This window comes from Drosophila elegans, unplaced genomic scaffold, assembly GCF_018152505.1.
Source record: "Drosophila elegans isolate 14027-0461.03 unplaced genomic scaffold, ASM1815250v1 contig_452, whole genome shotgun sequence".
Taxonomy (NCBI): Eukaryota; Metazoa; Arthropoda; class Insecta; order Diptera; family Drosophilidae; genus Drosophila; species Drosophila elegans.
In genome coordinates, this window is record NW_024545839.1 from 33,245 (window position 1) to 42,222 (window position 8,978).

At 38.3% G+C, this 8,978-nt stretch overlaps 1 long non-coding RNA gene across 2 annotated transcripts; it reads left to right on the forward strand.

Annotated features, from left to right (window-relative positions):
* Positions 1-230: 230 nt before the first annotated feature.
* On the forward strand, positions 231-1,204 carry LOC121467517. Of its 2 annotated transcripts, XR_005977564.1 has the most exons (4): positions 234-510; positions 620-816; positions 870-931; positions 997-1,204. It is a non-coding gene; the product is annotated as an uncharacterized LOC121467517 (long non-coding RNA). The 2 variants fall into 2 exon arrangements; XR_005977563.1 differs by having other exon boundaries at positions 231-510; positions 620-931.
* Positions 1,205-8,978: the final 7,774 nt, after the last annotated feature.

Sequence of the window (8,978 nt, forward strand, 5' to 3'; positions counted from 1 at the left end):
CCTCCCTTTCTTCCTACAAAATTTAAACAACTTTTCTCCACCAGTCCGCATCCCGGTGCAATTGCATGTGTGTCATGAAAGCCACCGTTCGTGGGCTGGCTGGAGATAATTAATATGCGAGACGCCGTCGACTCGGCTATCACATATTTTATTTGTTAAAATTGGGCGCCATATTGTTACGGAACTGCATCTTTCCCGGAGGGCAGCGCCGGCTAACCACGGAGTCCCAGGGCGGAGTACCCCCTATGCCCTGCAGTCCGAACAATCGATTCCGACTCATCGGACGTCTCACGTCGATTTACCATCTCTAGCACAAATCAAAACAAAACAAAATTATGTTTACATTAAGCAACTAAGACAATTCGACGAAATTGGTGGCTTCGATGTCCTTGCCACGACGCACCCACCCAACCTTGGGTGCCCCAAGAGAGATGTGGGAGGCACACCCCATCTCCGGCAGACCGGAGTCTATTCCTGGTGGATTAGGATCGGCTCATCTCCCCGCCCAAGGTAACTCACACAACCATCTCGGTAGCTTGTTTACATTTAATTTTTTGTGAGATTAATAAGTAAATACATTCGTTATTGATTCCTACTGATAATCTATTCTTTTCGTTAGAAACTTTAAGGCCGATCTCAGACCGTCGCCCAGATGAGAAGCGGTCAAAGCGGAAACAACTAAAAGGGAAATTTTTAGACGCTTAGAGTTCAAAGTGTCAGGCAAACTCGCCACACGGCACTAAATTGGAGGCGTTTGCCAACCGGGTCGCCTAATCCTGAGGAGCTCCAAGGGAAAAGAAGGGACGTGCTGACAAGGTAAGTACGCTAAACAAATCCCACAAGTTATTAAATTTCGCGACCCAATTTAGATATAGTTGGACGCGCGGCCAGGGCTCGGGCTTGAGCCTCTAAATTTAGATCAGATTTCACAGTAAGTACTTTACAATCTTGACTGCATAATATCACAAAACAATAACTAAAACTAATTTATTTCAGAGTTCAACGTCGTATGTGTTGAAACTGCAGCAGGAAAAACGCTGATGGCGAAAACCTGCGCGAGTCCGCACGGAGCCAGTTGGTCCGGAGGATAGCGTAGCGTGGCCGGAAGCAGGGCGTCGGTGGACTTGGAGATGACCACGTGGCCAGCGCGGGCATTCGTTCCCGGAACGGACTCACCGAGGGAATCTCCGTATCTGGCCGTCTTGGCGGCGGTCGCTGTAGCTGCTGGCGCTTGAGGCTGCTGCTGCTGCTACTGATCGCTGCTGCTACTGATCGCTGCTGCTGCGGCCAATGCTGCTGCGGCTGATGTTGCTGCGCCTTATGCTGCTGCTGATGCTGCTGCGGCCTATGCTGCTGCTGATGCTGCTGCGGCCAATGCTGCTGAGGCTGGTGGTCGACGACCAGGTTAGGTCCGCCTGGTAAGTTTTCACTTCCCAAATGTTTAAATTTCCGGGGCCCTTTAGTTAGGGTCCCCGGCGGCTTCAATATAAAAAAAACACTGTAATTTACAAGTTCCGGACTAATAAATAAACACTCACTTTGAGTTATTCAAACACTAATCACGAACTTAAATTTTGGGTTTTTTTCTGACCGTTCTCCTACTACTTCTTGCAGCAACTAAAGCAAAACCCTGACCTACACCAAAGTCGCTCGCCATGTTCCCTCCCGCTCTCTCAAGATGGGTCAGCGAACGTATTCAAGGCCATCTAACCCAGTTAACGAGCGAACCGGGCTAAATTTAAATAGCTAGATCCTCTCCCGCTATCAATAGTCGGTGTCACCACCAAATCTTATCGATAGCGGAACCTGCTGACGTATCGGTTCGTTTCAGTATTTTCCCGACGGCTTCAACTGAAAATGCAACAAAAATTTTAACTTTGCTGTTTTTTAATTTTTTTTTAGTTCTTCGACATATAGCAATGGTTAAATATTTCAGAACTATGGTTTAAATTTCATCAAAATCGGACGACTATAGCATATAGCTCCTATAGGAACAATCGGAAAAATAATTGAAAAAAAATTATAACTTTGCTATTTTTTATTTTTTTTTTAGTTCTTCGACATATAGCAATGGTTAAATATTTTAGAATTATGGTTTAAATTTCATCAAAATCGGACGACTATAGCATATAGCTCCCATACAAATAATAAAAATATATAAAAGAACAATCAAATAATTAAGCTGCAAATCGTCATAGCTTCAATGTTTTTAAACATATACGCAAGTAAATCATAATTTTAATGTTTTCAAAAATATTTAATTCTTGCGATAGCTGCAAGGGTATATGAACTTCGGCTTGCCGAAGTTTGCTTTCTTTCTTGTTTTCATTTATTTTTCCGATTGTTCCTATGGGAGCTTTATGCTATAGTCGTCCGATTTTGATGAAATTTAAACCGTAAATCGGAAATATTTAACCATTACTAAAAGTCGAAGAACTAAACAAAAAATTAAAAAACAGCAAAGTTATAATTTTTTTTCATTTATTTTTCCGATTGTTCCTATGGGAGCTATATGCTATAGTCGTCCGATCCGGCTCGTTCCGACTTATATACTACCTGCAATAGAAAGACAACTTTTGGGAAAGTTTCATGCAGATAGCTTTAAAACTGAGAGACTAGTTTGCGTAGAAAAGGACGGACGGACGGACAGACGGACAGACTGACAGACGGACAGACGGACGGACAGACGGACATGGCTAGATCGACTCTACTAGTGATGCTGATCAAGAATATATATACTTTATAGGGTCGGAGATGTCTCCTTCACTGCGTTGCAAACTTCTGACTTATACCCTCTGCAAGGGTATAAAAAACAACTCGTTGTAAGACACTCGACCTGTGTACAAAAAAAACTCGATCGTAAGACCTTCGATTCAACGTTTTAATAAAAACATTGAACAAAAAAATTAAAAACGCGTTCGATTCGTTTTAGAAAAAAACAAAGAAAGCAACCTTAACTCAACAAAACCAGGCAACAACAACAAATCAGCCAAATAAAAATAAACCAGGAACGACGACAAGGGCGAAACTAAATTAAAAGAAGGAAGACACCGACAGCGGCAATAACATTTAGTTGTATAATTAAATAAAAACCATGTAAGTAGAGTGTTCGTTGATATTCCCACTATTTTCGAATTGCAAAATATTTTAAAAAATATTTAAAAAGTGATTTTTCAAGAGTCTCAGTCAAAAAAAAAGGCACAAGTTCGGAAACTTTTTTTTGGAAATAAATACAAAAGAAACAAAACTCTTTGTTCTTTGTGTTAAAATCATATGAGCGTTAGAGATATAGAAGAATTCAAAAACTAAACACCGCGGAAAGTTTTCAACAAAATAGTTCAAACATGGCGTTGACCAATGAACAATTAAAATCCATTATAGAAGGCGCAGTCGCGAGCGCACTCGCCGCGCAGGAAAAGAGCTTTGGGCAAAAATTACAAGATGTTTAGAAGCGATTAGGTGGTGTAAATATCGGCAATCCAGAACTAGAAACATATAGGGATGCCGAAATCATAATAGGTAACGTTAGATATTATGAAGTCCCTGCCGGACTTTAAGGGAAAGAATGAGACATACCTATCTTGGAGGAAAGCTACCTCTCTGAACGAAAAATACAGAGCGGATGCGCTGCGAGTATTTATTTCGGGCACAAGAAAATCGCTCAGTGACGTTCTTTTTTCGGCAAAACCAACCGATCTTCCTTCCGCTTTAACATTAGCCCATTCGCAAGTAGTTTTGCACGTAACACGGAGGAAAAACACCAAAGGTGTCAAACCTATGAAAGAATTAGAAAACGTTATTTTCGTAAATAAACCATTCTCTATAAAATCAATCCATGGTCACAACATATTAAACAAAAAATGTGTTATGCACCTTTTTAATACAAATACAACATTTTTCCTGCTACCAAACCTAACAACGTTTGATGGAATAATTGGACTGGACCTACTAAAAAAACTGACGTCGTAGTTGACCTAATAGAAAAAAAAGTTAATAACTAATAGCAGTCGAAGGAAATTAAATTTTTGAAGTGTGCAGTTGTTAATTATACAAAAGTTGATGAAAAATGTTTGTTATACTTTTTCAAAAACCAGCTTATTTAGCGGGAAATCGCTAAAAAAAAAATAGCGGAGCTTTGCACGGCTATAACTATTCTAAGCTAGTAAAGCTGCAGACAAGTGATATATGTCATTAAAAAGGAACTGTCAAATGCTAATCATGCTGCCTTAACATAATTTTTACGTATACAGCCCTAGAGATTCATAAACTTTTGGTATATATATTGTTGAACGTTGTTAGCATAGTGGGCAGTTGTCAAGTTCGCGAGGAAAACACAAATAAAATAATATAGACATTTATAAAAAAACAAGAAAGGAAGCAAACTTCGGCAAGCTGAAGCTTGCAGCTATTGCAAATATTAAATATTCTTGAAAACATTAAAATTATGATTTACTTATATTTAACCATTACTAAATGTCGAAGAACTAAACAAAAAATTAAAAAACAGAAAAGTTATAATTTTTTTCATTTATTTTTTTTATTGTTCCTGTGGGAGCTATTTGCTATAGTCGTCCGATTTTGATGAAATTTAAACCGTAAATCTGAAATATTTAACCATTACTAAATGTCGAAGAACTAAACAAAAACTTAAAAGAAAGCAAAGTTATAATTTTTTTCATTTATTTTTCCGATTGTTCCTATGGGAGCTATATGCTATAGTCATCCGATCCGGCTCGTTCCGACTTATATACTACCTGCAATAGAAAGACATCTTTTGGGAAAATTTCATGCTGATAGCTTTAAAACTGAGAGACTAGTTTGCATATAAACGGACGGACAGACGGACAGACTGACAGACGGACGGACATACGGACGGACAGACGGACGGACAGACGGACAGATCGACTCTACTAGTGATGCTGACCAAGAATATATATATTTTTTATAGGGTCGGAGATGTCTCCTTCTCTGCGTTGCAAACTTCTGACTGAAATTATAATACCCTCTGCAAGGGTATAACAAAGGGAACAAAATTCTTTGTGTTAAAATCATATGAGCGTTGGATAGATTGAAGAATTGTTAGACAGATTTAAAAAACTAAACACCACAGAAAGTTCACAACAAAATAGTTCAAACATGGCACTGACCAATGAACATTTAAGTCCATTATAGAAGACGCACTCGCCGCGCAGCAAAAGAGCATTGAGTCCCTGCCGGACTTTAAGGGAAAGAATGAGACATACGTATCTTGGAGGAAAGCGGCGCATAACGCATATAAAGTATTCGAAAAATATGATGGTAATTCCAAACACTACCAAGCTTTAGGCACTCTCCGAAACAAAATAAAAGGCTCAGCCGATATGGTTCTTTCGTCGTTCGACACGCTGTTATGGGAGCGGGCTAAGGCGGGGTAAGGAATAACAACAAAAAAATAACAAATAAAATAACCAGATACAGAAGACACTGTGGAGGGCAGGTGGCGAAACACCGAAATTGGCCAATACAGTAACCAGTAACGAATTGGTCAGAATAAGCAATTCACAAGAACATACAGCAGGCAATGGGTGTGAGCAGCAATTAGTACGAAACTTAACAGAATCCAGAAGTAAGCCATTAAGCCAAAAAACGGGGAAATTCTGTACCTAAATGGGAACACTTAGATGACCCGGAAGCAATACCACCGGTATAAAAGATCCCCCACCTTAGGATCGAGAAGACAGTCCAAGATAATTGAGAATCGGGAGTTGAAAAAGAATCGACCGCGGAACCGCGTTGGGTCCACTACCTGCGAAAACAGTAAAAGCGGAGGACCAATCCAAGTGATCTAATTTGGAACCCGATATAAACACACTTTTTATATACCAAGGGATCTACAACCTCAAAGGCATTCGACAATACGGCGAACGTGGTAAACAACGTCGAAATCGTAGATCACAGGGAGGACATCACTAAAGTCTACAATGTTTTGTGCCTCATTACTGGGCTCTTGATCCTTATGTTGATTCTGAATCTCCACCGGATATACAAGCGATCTGTGCAGATTTGTCGGGACCACGGACACGAACTGGAGAAAATCGTAGCTATCACCGCTAATTAGCCAGAAAGGAGACAGCACCCGTGCAGAAATAACAATAACTTTATTACTAATTATTTCAATTTCGGCACTATAAAACTCGTCTGAACAATCAACAACACTCATCAATAATATTTGAACATTTAAATACAAGCAATCATCGCGAGTGCCGTTTTTCACCCTTCTCTTCCTCGCAATTCGTATCGCAATAAAGCGAATACCTTTTTTTCGTTTGTGAAAAATGACCAACATTGCTCAATTCTAAGAAATTATATTTTTATATTAATTAATTCAACAATTTATTAATAATGCCTTAAATTGCCTTAATATATATATATTTTTATGCATATGTGAATAATTAATTTTCCAAACCCAAAATCCCACAATGAGAGCTCTCGTCGATGGAAAAAAAGGAGTTCGACCTTGATCTATATGCAATTTTAAACATTTATATAAATATGTATATATTCTCCTAGTACATTAAATTTAGAGTCATGTAATATACATATTTTTATTTTTATAATTAACTCCTAAATATCATTCTTAAATTTATATTCATTCTAAAACAAATATTATATACACCGCTTTGAATATTTCTCAATTTAATTAATTTGGCACCAAAATTTACACTTTCATTTGTCAATTAAATGTGCATCTTTTTAAATGAAAAATCGTTTCAATAAATTGTAATGTGAAGCAGAAGTCAATAATATCTTGGTAAACGCCTTTAAAATGGGATGGATGCAAATGGAAAGACTCGGGTTAAGAACAATGACGTAACTTTCGACTGACGACATTGACATTAAGGGATCGCACTGCAGTGGCCGGCAGCGATCCATCGGCATACGGAACGTATGCAGGGTAAAACAGCCACATGCACGAAAAATGACAAAACGAACTGAACGAGCTCTATCTTTTTCCTAAGGCACGATGAATTTAGTCTCGTTATGTAGGGGAGGGAGTGGTTTCCGAAGAACCCGCCCCGTACGGCGAGCTGAGCCGGCTCCCAGTGTGCCTACCCAGGACGCAACTTCCTCGGCCCAAGTCCTTTGGACTGGGCACTAATACACCGACGTAACAACGTCCTTAAATTGTAAAGCTATTATTAACAGGCTTGAATTTACATTTTGATGAAATTTAAACTGTAACTCTGAAATATTTAACCATTACTATATGTCGAAGAACTTAACAAAAACTTAAAAGAAAGCAAATTATAATTTTTTTCATTTACTTTTCCGATTGTTCCTATGGGAGCTATATGCTATAGTCGTCCGATCTGGCTCGTTCCGACTTATATACTATCTGCAATAGAAAGACAACTTTTGGGAAAGTTTCATGCAGATAGCTTTAAAACTGAGAGACTAGTTTGCGTAGAAACGGACGAACAGACGGACAGAGGGACATGGCTAGATCGACTTGCCTAGTGATGCTGATCAAGAGTATATATACTTTATAGGGTCGGAGATGTCTCCTTCACTGCGTTGCAAACTTCAGACTGAAATTATTATACCCTCTGCAAGGGTATAAAAACTAAAACTAAGTACGGTGCAGGGATAGTGGTTGAAATGCAAATTTTGTTATATAGATTTTTATAATTGTTACAGAGAACACAAAAAGGCTCATGCAGGCCAAAATTTAAGGTACATGTTGGCAAGTTAAGAATATGGTAGTTGCGGGTTGGTCCAAAAGCCACATTAAAAGTTAAGCGGCTTACCAATTCTATGGAGTCAATATCACCTTCCACATGATTGTGCATAAAAATAGGTCCAAGCATGATTCTACGATTAACAGGAGTAGGAAAATAAAGCAATAGTAATCTACTAGAGTAAGAACACAACCTTACTCTTACTGATCCCAGTTCAAACCACAACGGGCAAATAGGAGAAATTTTTTTTAAATCGACTCAATACGATCAATGTGCACTTGATATTGGGTACTCCAAACGGGAGCGCAATATTATACAAGTTTTTGGTTTCAAGTGGTTTCAATTATTATTATTAAAGTGGTTTCAATTATTGCTGCGTGCGATCGGGGCATACCAAAGAGAAAAAACCCAGCCCAACCCAAAATAAGAGATCTTTAAGCGAGCGATGCATCTGAAGAGATGTTTACGTAAAGGAAAAAGTAGGAGGAGATGCGTTTTGCGTACAGAGCTTGGCCGAACTAGTTTAAATGGAGATTTGCACCCCCTATGAATTAGCTGCTCTGGAAGCTGCTAGTTCGGGCCTTTATAAATAAATTCATATCGCGCATTTATTATAAAACCCATTTTCTTTTTAGCTATATTACATATATTTAGGCTTTTATTTTTTTCAGTATGGCAAAGGCATGGCGTGGTCAGCTAATATTCCAATTAATTAATTTAAACCCAAATCAATCAAATTGCCATGCACTGTTGAGGATTTTCGGAAAGAAGAGAGCTGTAGAGAAAAAGGTAAGTTCAAAGTTTGTATGTAAAAATTCATCAAGTAGTGCAATACTTATTTGTAGGAATTGGATTGCTAATTGGGTGTATAAGTAAACACGGTTTCCCAGCAAAGTTCCCAAGCTGATCATGCATAATTGAATAAAATAATGCAAGGTTAAGGCAGTTAGTTTCATTTTGGAAATGAAGTGAATTACAATAAACCCTTAAACAGGACATATAAGTAATTGGTACCCAACGCGTTGTAAGAGCCTCGACCCGTGTTAAATAAAAACAAGAAAGAAAGCAAACTTCGGCAAGCCGAAGTTCATATACCCTTGCAGCTATCGCAAGAATTAAATATTTTTGAAAACATTAAAATTATGATTTACTTGCGTATATGTTTGAAAACATTGAAGCTATGACGATTTGCAGCTTAATTATTTGATTGTTCTTTTATATTATATATTTTTTTAATATATTTTTATTATTTGAATGGGA